This window comes from Ambystoma mexicanum, chromosome 1q (genome assembly GCF_040938575.1).
Source record: "Ambystoma mexicanum isolate Mex_15411 chromosome 1q, UKY_AmexF1_1, whole genome shotgun sequence".
Lineage (NCBI taxonomy): Eukaryota > Metazoa > Chordata > Amphibia > Caudata > Ambystomatidae > Ambystoma > Ambystoma mexicanum.
The window spans coordinates 1,215,630,966-1,215,644,717 of NC_090922.1; positions in this window are offsets into that span (position 1 = coordinate 1,215,630,966).

The window sequence follows — 13,752 nt, forward strand, 5'->3', positions numbered from 1 at the left end:
CACGGAAGACCACGCTCCTGCCCAGAAGGCCGAACTACTGCCCCCCAGAGCCCCGAGCACGCTCCCACCTGATATCTGCTATCTGCTGCTGCCTGACTGCCTGCTGCCCACGTGCACTGCCATTTGCTGCCTGCACATCAGCCAGGGGTGCTGTTGCTGTGACCACCCCTGCTGGAACCGAAGACTCCCGACTGGAATTCCATCGCTCCACAGCCCAGCCCCAGGACCCAGTTGCCCACCCACTCCTGCCTCTGGGGTTGTCATGTCGGGGCAAACACCATCTGTGACCACTGACAACCCCCGGCCAGAGAGGCAGAGGGGCACCAGCTTCAGTGCCACCGAAGTTGGTGTCCTGGTGGAGCAAGTCCTGGGGCAGTATGATGCCCTCTTTGGAAGTTCCCGCGCCGACAAGGAAGGATGGACTCGGATCTGGACTGACATCGTGACTGCCATCAACGCGGAGGGGGTGGCAGTCCGGGACTTACAACATGTCAGGTCCAGGACCCTGAACAAGGCCCGGCGCCTCTTGAAGGCAGCGGATGCCAAGGGGCGCCGGGGCCACTTGTCGGAAGAACAGATGGGGGTCCTGGAACGCATATCCCCAGCGCTCCACGTCCAGGTCCTAGAGAAGCAGACCCGTCTGGAGTCGAGCGGTGAGTGTACATGCATCCTGGTTGTGAGCAGGGCGTGTGGTGATCATTCGCCATTGTGCCGGTTGCACATCTGTTTGTATGGGGTGGAGTATGGGTGGGGGTGTACAGGGCCGTGGGGCTGACACATGCGAGGGCTGTAATGTGTGAGACATGGATGGTGCTTGTGTGTGTGGGCTTGCATGGCAAATGCAGTTGTGCGTGCACACATGTTTGGATGAATGTGTATGTAAGTAGACATGTCCGTGATGTCAGGCATGTATGTTGTTTTCGACTGCATGTATGAGCACTGTGTACATGTGCATGTGTGTGTATTTGACAAGGGTGCAACAGTGATGCAACATGGATGCATGTGACAGCGGTATGTGGAAGCCTGATTGGCAGATGTGACATGGATGCCCGTCTCAACAGTGCGACACTTGGCAGAGGTGTAGACATGCATGCAAGTGTGGTGGTGTGTGTACATGTGTGGTGCACTTCCTGTGTTGCATGTGATGTCTGGCTCCCCTTTGGCTGCTGATGCTGTTGTATGTGTAGGGATGGTGCTGGCAGTTGCGATATGGCTGTGGTATGGCTCATGTGTGCCAGTTGCAATGACATGTGTGTTGGGGATTGTGATGACATGTCTGAGGTTTGCCAATGCCACTCATGTGCAACTGTCATGCGTGTATGTGTCCATTGTACAGTGCCCTGATGCCTGTGTTTTGTTTCTCCCTGTCTGCAGCGTCAACTGATGAAGAGGGCGGAGAAGGTGCTGTGGAGCACAGCGGCGGGGATCCGACCGCCAGCCGGAGACGCAAGGCCCGGCTCCCCTCCCGTGTTGTCATCTCGTCGGGGAGTGAGGAGTCCGGTGCCGCGTCCCAGGCCGCAGCTGCCGGGGGGAGGTCCAAGAGGCGGAGGTTGCAGTTGGACTCCTCGGCAGCAGAAGGGGCAGCTGGGACCCCACAGGGCCCAACAGCGGAAGATGGCACGGAGTCATCCAGGTTGGTGGGGGGTTTGGTGGAGGAGGGGGCCGCGCAAGCACCAGAGACAGGGTCTGGAGGTGGGGATCCCACTGGTGCTAGTGGTGCAGTGCAGGACCAGGGACAGGAGGCAGCACAGGCGGCCGCGGAGGTGCCTGTGTGCAATCCTGTCCCCGATCCTGTCCCTGCATCATCTTGCACCAGCAGGGATGCCTACGTCCAGACCCGTTTTCAGGCAGGGGATGAGCTGACGTCAACTGGCCTTCCTCTGCCTGCGGACGTGGCCATCCAGGTCCGGGTTGAGCCTGTCCTGGCTGGTGTGGCGTTGCGTCAACGGGCCATGCGAGGTGACCTGCAGTCTTTTCATGGAGAGACTGCACGTCATCTCGAATGGCTCGTTGACCACGTCAGCCTGCTGGGACAGGTCACCCAGGCCGGATTCCGCTGTCTGATGGGGCTTGCTCCGACCCCCTCCTCAACTGGACCCCCTACGCGCCAGTCATCCTCTGTGCCATCTTCCCACCCATCAGTCACCTGGGTGCCCTGTGGAGCTGCCTCTGACGGTGTGGCCAGGCTGGTGGAGGAGGCATCCCTGCCACAGTCGGGAGTCGGAGGTCCAGCAGGGGTGGCCACATCAACAAGTGCACCCCAGCCGGCGGAGGATGTGCAGGCAGCAGGAGGCAGTGCACGGGCGGAGGCAGAGCAGCAGCAGCAGCAACATGGTGGGAGACATGAAGGCTCGGGGCTTTCGACATCTGAGGGGCAGGCATCGGCCGGAGGGCAGGGGGACCCAGGACAGAGAGTGTCTTCCGTGTGGCAGCGGTTGGGCCATGCCATAGGTGCGGAGCGGCAGCGGGCGGAAGAGGCGCGGCTCACAATGGTCAGGGCGGAGAACTCCATGCGGAGGGCCCTGAGGCGGGCCGAATGCCTCGAGCCAATCCGCAGGGGGTTCGAGGAGGACACAGCGTCGTCCCTGCGGACCCTCGGGGCCATGGAACTGGACCGCCTCCGGGACATCGAACAGGAGTTCGATGATGCCCTGGCCCGGGACACCACAGAGTGAGCCGCTGGACTTGCCCGCCGCCTTTGTATATAGTTCTTTAGTTTTAGGTTTCCTTTCGTTCTTATTATGATTTGGAGTCGACGGACACTGCTCCACTTTTTGTATAGAGTTGATATTTAGGTAGGTTTTTTAGGAGGTTTCCTTAGTTCAGTTGGGATCATGGACCCTTGTTATTTTTGTACATAGTTCTTTCTTGCATGGAGAGTTTTTTACATTTCACTTTGGACAAAATTTTTTAGGATTTGGATTTCCGGTTTTGTGTTTTTATGCGGACATGCAGCTTATTTTTTCACATTTACATTGTAGTTAGTTTTCTTTCTTTAGCATTCTTTATTTTTTTCAATACATTTTTGTTGCCATAGTTCACTGTGTGGTTTCATCTCATTGGTTTCATGCATGTCATGTTGTGTGTTTTCCCATTCAATTGCAAAAAATGTGTGTGACGGACATGGGTTCATTAGCTTCATGAACATTGGGGGTGTAACATGTGATTTCCATTTCCATGTGGGTGAATGGGTTACTTGGTAGGGCTTTTTGGCTGTGGAGGCTGACCATTACGCACATGATTGGGGATTGTGAGGACCTGGTGGGGGCTGCACATGGTGGCAGGGGGGTGGGGGTGGTGGGAGACATGAGTGGGGCCCTGGTGGAGGGTGACCCTGCACTGCCGGGGGGTGGGGGTGGTGGGAGACATGAATGGGGGCCTGGTGGAGGGTGACCCTGCACTGCCTGGGGGTGGGGGTGGTGGGAGACATGAGTGGGGGCCTGGTGGGGGCTGGCCATGGTGGCAGGGGGGTGGGGGTGGTGGGAGACATGAGTGGGGGCCTGGTGGAGGGTGACCCTGGATGCTGGGGGGTGGGGGTGCAGGGGGACATGAGTGGGGGCCTGGTGGAGGGTGACCCTGCACTGCCGGGGGGTGGGGGTGGTGGGAGACATGAGTGGGGGCCTGGTGTAGGGTGACCCTGCACTGCCGGGGGGTGGGGGTGGTGGGAGACATGAGTGGGGGCCTGGTGGAGGGTGACCCTGCACTGCCGGGGGGTGGGGGTGGTGGGAGACATGAGTGGGGGCCTGGTGGGGGCTGGCCATGGTGGCAGGGGGGTGGGGGTGGTGGGAGACATGAGTGGGGGCCTGGTGGAGGGTGACCCTGGATGCTGGGGGGTGGGGGTGCAGGGGGACATGAGTGGGGGCCTGGTGGAGGGTGACCCTGCACTGCCGGGGGGTGGAGGTGGTGGGAGACATGAGTGGGGGCCTGGTGGAGGGTGACCCTGCACTGCCGGGGGGTGGGGGTGGTGGGAGACATGAGTGGGGGCCTGGTGGGGGCTGGCCATGGTGGCAGGGGGGTGGGGGTGGTGGGAGACATGAGTGGGGGCCTGGTGGAGGGTGACCCTGGATGCTGGGGGGTGGGGGTGCAGGGGGACATGAGTGGGGGCCTGGTGGAGGGTGACCCTGCACTGCCGGGGGGTGGGGGTGGTGGGAGACATGAGTGGGGGCCTGGTGGAGGATGACCCTGCACTGCCGGGGGGTGGGGGTGGTGGGAGACATGAGTGGGGGCCTGGTGGGGCCTGCCCATGGTGGCAGGGGGGTGGGGGTGGTGGGAGACATGAGTGGGGGCCTGGTGGAGGCTGCCCCTGCACTGCTGGGGGGTGGGGGTGGTGGGAGACATGAGTGTGGGCCTGGTGGAGGGTGACCCTGGATGCTGGAGGGTGGGGGTGCAGGGGGACATGAGTGGGGGCCTGGTGGAGGGTGACCCTGCACTGCTGGTGGGTGGGGATGGTGGGAAACATGAGTGGGGGCCTGGTGGAGGGTGACCCTGCACTGCCGGGGGTGGGGGTGGTGGGAGACAGGAGTGGGGGCCTGGTGGGGGCTGGCCATGGTGGCAGGGGGGAGGAGGAGGTGGGAGACATGAGTGGGGGCCTGGTGGAGGGTGACCCTGGATGCTGGGGGGTGGGGGTGCAGGGGGACATGAGTGGGGGCCTGGTGGAGGGTGACCCTGCTCTGCCGGGGGGTGGGGGTGGTGGGAGACATGAGTGGGGGCCTGGTGGAGGGTGACCCTGCACTGCCGGGGGGTGGGGGTGGTGGGAGACATGAGTGGGGGCCTGGTGGGGGCTGGCCATGGTGGCAGGGGGGTGGGGGTGGTGGGAGACATGAGTGGGGGCCTGGTGGAGGGTGACTCTGGATGCTGGGGGGTGGGGGTGCAGGGGGACATGAGTGGGGGCCTGGTGGAGGGTGACCCTGCACTGCCGGGGGGTGGGGGTGGTGGGAGACATGAGTGGGGGCCTGGTGGAGGATGACCCTGCACTGCCGGGGGATGGGGGTGGTGGGAGACATGAGTGGGGGCCTGGTGGGGGCTGCCCATGGTGGCAGGGGGGTGGGGGTGGTGGGAGACATGAGTGGGGGCCTGGTGGAGGCTGCCCCTGCACTGCTGGGGGGTGGGGGTGGTGGGACACATGAGTGGGGGCCTGCTGGAGGCTGCCCCTGCACTGCTGGGGGGTGGGGGTGGTGGGAGACATGAGTGGGGGCCTGCTGGAGGCTGCCCCTGCACTGCTGGGGGGTGGGGGTGGTGGGAGACATGAGTGGGGGCCTGCTGGAGGCTGCCCCTGGTGGCTGGGGGGTGGGGGTGGTGGGACACATGAGTGGGGGCCTGGTGGAGGCTGCCCCTGGTGGCTGGGGGGGTGGGGGTGGTGGTAGACATGAGTGGGGGCCTGCTGGAGGCTGCCACTGCACTGCCGGGGGGTGGGGGTGGTGGGAGACATGAGTGGGGGCCTGGTGGGGGCTGCCCATGGTGGCAGGGGGGTGGGGGTGGTGGGAGACATGCGTGGGGGCTTGGTTGGGGCTGCCCATGGTGGCAGGGGGGTGGGGGTGGTGGGAGACATGAGTGGGGGCCTGGTGGGGGCTGCCCATGGTGGCAGGGGGGTGTGGGTGGTGGGAGACATGAGTGGGGGCCTGGTGGGTGCTGCCCATGGTGGCAGGGGGTGGGGGTGGTGGGAGACATGAGTGGGGGCCTGGTGGAGGGTGACCCTGGATGCTGGGGGGTGGGGGTGTTGGGAGACATGAGTGGGGGCCTGGTGGAGGCTGCCCATGGTGGCAGGGGGGTGGGGGTGGTGGGAGACATGAGTGGGGGCCTGGTGGAGGGTGACCCTGCACTGCCGGGGGGTGGGGGTGGTGGGAGACATGAGTGGGGGCCTGGTGGAGGGTGACCCTGCACTGCCGGGGGTTGGGGGTGGTGTGAGACATGAGTGGGGGCCTGGTGGAGGGTGACCCTGGATGCTGGGGGGTGGGGTGCAGGGGGACATGAGTGGGGGCCTGGTGGAGGGTGACCCTGGATGCTGGGGGGTGGGGGTGCAGGGGGACATGAGTGGGGGCCTGGTGGAGGGTGACCCTGCACTGCCGGGGGGTGGGGGTGGTGGGAGACATGAGTGGGGGCCTGGTGGAGGATGACCCTGCACTGCCGGGGGGTGGGGGTGGTGGGAGACATGAGTGGGGGCCTGGTGGGGGCTGCCCATGGTGGCAGGGGGGTGGGGGTGGTGGGAGACATGAGTGGGGGCCTGGTGGAGGCTGCCCCTGCACTGCTGGGGGGTGGGGGTGGTGGGAGACATGAGTGTGGGCCTGGTGGAGGGTGACCCTGGATGCTGGAGGGTGGGGGTGCAGGGGGACATGAGTGGGGGCCTGGTGGAGGGTGACCCTGCACTGCCGGTGGGTGGGGATGGTGGGAGACATGAGTGGGGACCTGGTGGAGGGTGACCCTGCACTGCCGGTGGTGGGGGTGGTGGGAGACAGGAGTGGGGGCCTGGTGGGGGCTGGCCATGGTGGCAGGGGGGTGGAGGAGGTGGGAGACATGAGTGGGGGCCTGCTGGAGGCTGCCCCTGCACTGCTGGGGGGTGGGGGTGGTGGGAGACATGAGTGGGGGCCTGCTGGAGGCTGCCCCTGCACTGCTGGGGGGTGGGGGTGGTGGGAGACATGAGTGGGGGCCTGCTGGAGGCTGTCCCTGGTGGCTGGGGGGTGGGGGTGGTGGGACACATGAGTGGGGGCCTGGTGGAGGCTGCCCCTGGTGGCTGGGGGGGTGGGGGTGGTGGTAGACATGAGTGGGGGCCTGCTGGAGGCTGCCACTGCACTGCCGGGGGGTGGGGGTGGTGGGAGACATGAGTGGGGGCCTGGTGGGGGCTGCCCATGGTGGCAGGGGGGTGGGGGTGGTGGGAGACATGCGTGGGGGCTTGGTTGGGGCTGCCCATGGTGGCAGGGGGGTGGGGGTGGTGGGAGACATGAGTGGGGGCCTGGTGGGGGCTGCCCATGGTGGCAGGGGGGTGTGGGTGGTGGGAGACATGAGTGGGGGCCTGGTGGGTGCTGCCCATGGTGGCAGGGGGTGGGGGTGGTGGGAGACATGAGTGGGGGCCTGGTGGAGGGTGACCCTGGATGCTGGGGGGTGGGGGTGTTGGGAGACATGAGTGGGGGCCTGGTGGAGGGTGACCCTGGATGCTGGGGGGTGGGGTGCAGGGGGACATGAGTGGGGGCCTGGTGGAGGGTGACCCTGGATGCTGGGGGGTGGGGGTGCAGGGGGACATGAGTGGGGGCCTGGTGGAGGGTGACCCTGCATGCCGGGGGGTGGGGGTGGTGGGAGACATGAGTGGGGGCCTGGTGGAGGATGACCCTGCACTGCCGGGGGGTGGGGGTGGTGGGAGACATGAGTGGGGGCCTAGTGGGGGCTGCCCATGGTGGCAGGGGGGTGGGGGTGGTGGGAGACATGAGTGGGGGCCTGGTGGAGGCTGCCCCTGCACTGCTGGGGGGTGGGGGTGGTGGGAGACATGAGTGTGGGCCTGGTGGAGGGTGACCCTGGATGCTGGAGGGTGGGGGTGCAGGGGGACATGAGTGGGGGCCTGGTGGAGGGTGACCCTGCACTGCCGGTGGGTGGGGATGGTGGGAGACATGAGTGGGGGCCTGGTGGAGGGTGACCCTGCACTGCCGGTGGTGGGGGTGGTGGGAGACAGGAGTGGGGGCCTGGTGGGGGCTGGCCATGGTGGCAGGGGGGTGGAGGAGGTGGGAGACATGAGTGGGGGCCTGGTGGAGGGTGACCCTGGATGCTGGGGGGTGGGGGTGCAGGGGGACATGAGTGGGGGCCTGGTGGAGGGTGACCCTGCACTGCCGGGGGGTGGGGGTGGTGGGAGACATGAGTGGGGGCCTGGTGGAGGGTGACCCTGCACTGCCGGGGGGTGGGGGTGGTGGGAGACATGAGTGGGGGCCTGGTGGGGGCTGGCCATGGTGGCAGGGGGGTGGGGGTGGTGGGAGACATGAGTGGGGGCCTGGTGGAGGGTGACTCTGGATGCTGGGGGGTGGGGGTGCAGGGGGACATGAGTGGGGGCCTGGTGGAGGGTGACCCTGCACTGCCGGGGGGTGGGGGTGGTGGGAGACATGAGTGGGGGCCTGGTGGAGGATGACCCTGCACTGCCGGGGGATGGGGGTGGTGGGAGACATGAGTGGGGGCCTGGTGGGGGCTGCCCATGGTGGCAGGGGGGTGGGGGTGGTGGGAGACATGAGTGGGGGCCTGGTGGAGGCTGCCCCTGCACTGCTGGGGGGTGGGGGTGGTGGGACACATGAGTGGGGGCCTGCTGGAGGCTGCCCCTGCACTGCTGGGGGTTGGGGGTGGTGGGAGACATGAGTGGGGGCCTGCTGGAGGCTGCCCCTGCACTGCTGGGGGGTGGGGGTGGTGGGAGACATGAGTGGGGGCCTGCTGGAGGCTGCCCCTCGTGGCTGGGGGGTGGGGGTGGTGGGACACATGAGTGGGGGCCTGGTGGAGGCTGCCCCTGGTGGCTGGGGGGGTGGGGGTGGTGGTAGACATGAGTGGGGGCCTGCTGGAGGCTGCCCCTGCACTGCCGGGGGGTGGGGGTGGTGGGAGACATGAGTGGGGGCCTGGTGGGGGCTGCCCATGGTGGCAGGGGGGTGGGGGTGGTGGGAGACATGCGTGGGGGCTTGGTTGGGGCTGCCCATGGTGGCAGGGGGGTGGGGGTGGTGGGAGACATGAGTGGGGGCCTGGTGGGGGCTGCCCATTGTGGCAGGGGGGTGGGGGTGGTGGGAGACATGAGTGGGGGCCTGGTGGGTGCTGCCCATGGTGGCAGGGGGGTGGGGGTGGTGGGAGACATGAGTGGGGGCCTGGTGGAGGGTGACCCTGGATGCTGAGGGGTGGGGGTGTTGGGAGACATGAGTGGGGGCCTGGTGGAGGCTGCCCATGGTGGCAGGGGGGTGGGGGTGGTGGGAGACATGAGTGGGGGCCTGGTGGAGGGTGACCCTGCACTGCCGGGGGGTGGGGGTGGTGGGAGACATGAGTGGGGGCCTGGTGGAGGGTGACCCTGCACTGCCGGGGGGTGGGGGTGGTGGGAGACATGAGTGGGGGCCTGGTGGAGGGTGACCCTGGATGCTGGGGGGTGGGGTGCAGGGGGACATGAGTGGGGGCCTGGTGGAGGCTGCCCCTGCACTGCTGGGGGGTGGGGGTGGTGGGCGACATGCATTGTTGATCAGTAGTGCAAGGTGACATGTGGGTTGGCTGGGGGGCATGCCCATGGTGAATGGGCTGCCTGCGGGACATGAGCAGGGGTGCAGGGTAGTCCCCCGTGGTGTGGGCTGCCTGCAGGGGCCGTGGAGGTTGTGGAGCGTACACCTGGGAGGATCCACACGGCCAATTCACGTGTAGTACTCCCCAGAACCCCTGAAATACACATTCCCTGCTGGTATCGCGTGTGGAACTTCCCGCGCACCCCTGAAATACACGTACCCTGCTCGCACTGGGACTATCGCGTGTGGAACTTCCCGCACACCCCTGTTTAGGCTTGTACATGCTGCCCTACACATGATGACAGCGGGTGACTGCGCCACCATAGGAAGGAATCCACTGTCCTGAAGAAGATGGTTCACAATCATATATACCATCGAAACCGGTCGACCTGACTAGTTGTGGCTCCTCCACAACTTTGCAAGATATCTCCTAAACAAGGAGGAGGTATCAAGATACCAAAGACCGCAGCCCAGCTACGAATGGGTTTCTAGCACCTCCAGTGCTGAATAAGCAAACTTTTTTGCTTTTGCAACAAACCATCAATGTGATGATTTGCATCACCTTGCTTTTAGCAAACATTTTATCCAGACAATCACCCACATGAAAATGATCTCTAGACATTTGGGTCAATAAAGACAGAACAGGAAATCCCAATGCCCTGAAACCTTTCATGCCAGTCACTAGACGCATGAGACATCACGACGAGAGATTTTTTTGCCTCTCGAAGCAATCTATGACTTGACGGGTGGCTGCCTTCTTGCAAAACATTCTTCAATCTAGCGTCCTTCGCTTTGGACCCCTGTAATCTGATGATATCATGTGGGTAATTCACCCTTTGGATTAGTTTCCCCATATAACCGTTTTTTGTGTACCACGATAACCCTACGGTTAGGGATGGCATCAATTTCTTCTGGCCCGAAGAGACCATCATTTGCCCTGCTGTGTATTCCTCTTTATCTAACAGATCCAGAATTCTTATTATTACTGGAAAACTGAAAGGTTCTTGGTCTTTAGGAATGTGGTGTAGATTGTATTCACTACTGTTATTCTGTGAGTAGGGAATACCAGGATCGGGACTTAATGGAAGTTCTGAATCAGACGCTACACCCCAACTAATATTGTTTACACTTAAATTTGGCAAGTTGGAGTTGGATGACTGATGGACACTATTTCCAAATGCATTTTCTTGCAAATCACGATTTCTAGGAATAAGCGGAGTTAACAGGCCAATGGATAATATAATACTAGAATCCAGGTCCGCCAAAGCTTTAATATCAAAATCGCTGTTATGCGAATACCCTTCATTAGACAAATCTGGAGATACGAAGGTGAAAGTATTTGGTACCGTGCCCAGTATAACAGTGTTAGGATTTCCAGCTTCAACATCACCAGTTAAAGAGGGTGCTGTACATTTCGGGCTTCCCAATGCCTGAACACTTGCCACTTCTAAAACCACTTGCCATTTTTCATAATATTTATAAAGAGAATGGCAGTTGTACGCTCACTCGCATAAACCTAGGACTTTGTAATCAACAGTTTTCAGTGTATTTCAGTAGGTTCAAAAAAGATATTATTATTCTACTAAACGCTGCCAAATACAAAGTGAAATCCCAATCCTACCGTGATACAGATCAAATGTTTCAGCACGTAGGGTGAGCAGACTAAACAGGAAATTATATTCTTCTTAATTCGCTGACCCGCCTAGCTGAACAGCCAAACAGCCAAAAACACTTGCAGGCACTTGCGGTGCGTGCGCGGTGTGCGTGCACTGCTATTTTCAAAGAATGTGCACCAATCCCGTTTATAAGGAGGAGGAGCAACAAGCATCACCAGGAATGATGACTGTAAAGAGAGAGGTAGGAGGTGAGTGGGTCTAGAAAGAGACCAGCAGCATAAACAGAAGCAATGACTCAGAGTCCCTAAGAGAGACTAGCAGCATAAACAGAAGTACTAGCACGAAGTCACTGACTCCCGAAAACGGGACATAAAAGAAAAAACAAACGTGACTATTTACTTCTTCTGGTCCCAAAACACAGCGTTACGAGTAGCAGACACTTCCTCTTGCTGACTGCTCTCGTAGCGAAGGTTGTAAGTCCTGTTGGAAGGCCAGGGCGCAAGGGTCCTCAGCCAAACAGCCAAAAACACTTCCAGGCACTTGCGGTGCGCGCGTGGTGCGCGTACACTGCTATTTTCAAAGAAGGTGCACCAATCCCGTTAAGAAGGGGGAGGAGCACAAAGCAACGCCAGGAATGAAGGTTCCTGTGGTCCCAAAACGCCACGTTACGAGTAGCAGACACTTCCTCTTGCTGACTGCTCTCGTAGCGAAGGTTGTAAGTCCTGTTGGAAGGTCAGGACGCAGGGTCCGCAGCCAAATAGCCAAAAACGCTTGCAGGCACTTGTGGTGCACACACGGTGCACATGCACTGCTATTTTCAAAGAAGGTGCACCAATCCCATTTAGAAGGGGGAGGAGCAACAAGCAGCACCAGGAATGATGGTTCCTGTGGTCCCAAAATGCCACGTTACGAGTAGTAGACACTTCCTCTTGCTGACTGCTCTCGTAGCGAAGGCTGTAAGTCCTGTTGGAAGTCCAGGGCGCAGGGTCCGCAGCCAAACAGCCAAAAACACTAGCAGGCACTTGCGGTGCGCCAATGGAAACTTTGCAGAAAGCCATGTTCACTCTATGTCCGTCTTGGATTGTTTGATGCATGTTCTGTAGTTAGGGTGCAGCAGTGCTGATGCACGACCTGACAGTAAACCAATTGTTTGCTCCATAGGTTTTGCCCACTACACTTTGTCACCGCTTAGCTTAAATGTTTGAACACATCTTTGGAACCGCGGTAATGGAAATAGCTAAGAGAAGGAATACAATACAATATTTTGTAAGTATGGTAAGGATTGCTTATAAATGCTGATCATTTGGATTAAATAATGCATTGTCAACACTCTGAGGGCCTCATTACACGGTAGGCGGTGGACCAAGGTGCTAATAGCATCTTGGTCCATGCCGACAAAATACCGGCACTGCCTTGGTGGAAAGGGGAATTACCGCCCTATTCCAAGGTTGGCGGGGCGGTAATTCTCCCTTCCACCATTGCCCTTCCCCATTCCCGTTTTTGCCCCATAGGGCATAATGGGAATGGGGAAGGTGCTAATTACGGTACCGCAAATTTGCTAAAAGCAGGCGTTAAAGTACCAACCCGCTAAGGGACCTCGTAGTAAGGCGGTAAGGGTTAACAGTCACCGGTACCATTACCGTTGACCGTTAACTCTTACCGCCTTCCGTGTAATGAGGCCCTTAGTGTTGCCCATCAATTCTCGGCTTTCTTGATCCATTTATCAGAATGCCCTCTGGTAAGCAGTCTAGAGAATTATTTGACCACAGCAAGTCATCTTCTTAGACTATTTGCACCAAGAACTGTTGGATGGTATCCAGTAATTTTAGCAAATAGAAAACAGAGAATTACTTTTTTACCAAAACCATAATAACGAAACAATACTGAATGGTGTATTAAAATGTATATGGTTGCTGGGGTAGAGGGGCAAAAAGGAAAGGGGAGGGGGTTGAAGAGGGTTTAAAAGCTCAGGGAAACGAGGCATTGTGGTGGGGTCCCCGAAATCCCCAATCCCCCAAAAAAAGAATCAATATTTTTGGGTTAGAAAAGTTTCAATAAAAAAGCATTCTCTGTAATTGCATTCGTTAACATCACATAGATCCCTGTTGGGGACTGACCAGGTGGAGATTTGGCTGATTATAAACAGCAATAATTATTGACTGTGCTTATTTCACCGTAACACCGAAAATGTCATGGTATCTTCTCTGATTGTATAAGACGCTACTAGTAAGATTCTGCAGTAACTGCTAGAGGTATCCCACTTAATAGAGATCAACAGAAACAAACCAAACACTCCTATCATGAGTTAATGGATGTGGATGGTGAAATGCTTTGTAGAGGCCCCAGCTGAATAGGCCTGCAAAGTACTTCAGTCGTCAGTGCCTTTTATGTTTCGCAACAGCACGTACAATAGAGAGGTGGATAAGAATTAGAGGAACACTGAGAAGAATTGTGGGGTCAAAAGATGAGTGGAGCTTTTTTTTTGCCAGTGTACACAAACCGTACAAACTGACGTATTGTGATTTAATTGCACAGTGACGATATGTCTCTATTGTGAAGCTGGCAGCATTTAACGTCCATAAAAACGCTCACACATGTTCTGGAGTGACCCACACCTGGTGATTCGTCAGGCATACTGGAATCCCAAGCCATCATGGGCCCTGTTGAGAAGGTGCCTGCTTCAGATGGATGCTCCTATAGCTACTGCAGGTGCAGTAGGCATGGGGCATGTTGAACAAGTCATGGACTAGGCGCTGCAGAAATAGCTATAGAGTTGGGCGGATATATGAGCAATTTGCCAATAGCCAATGATGATAGTCACTGTTACCCACTATTGTATGGCGCTCTATAAAGTCAAAGATCAGATGCTTATCCTATTTAATTCTCCATTGGGGGCATCACGGTGACATGGGTCCCTAGTC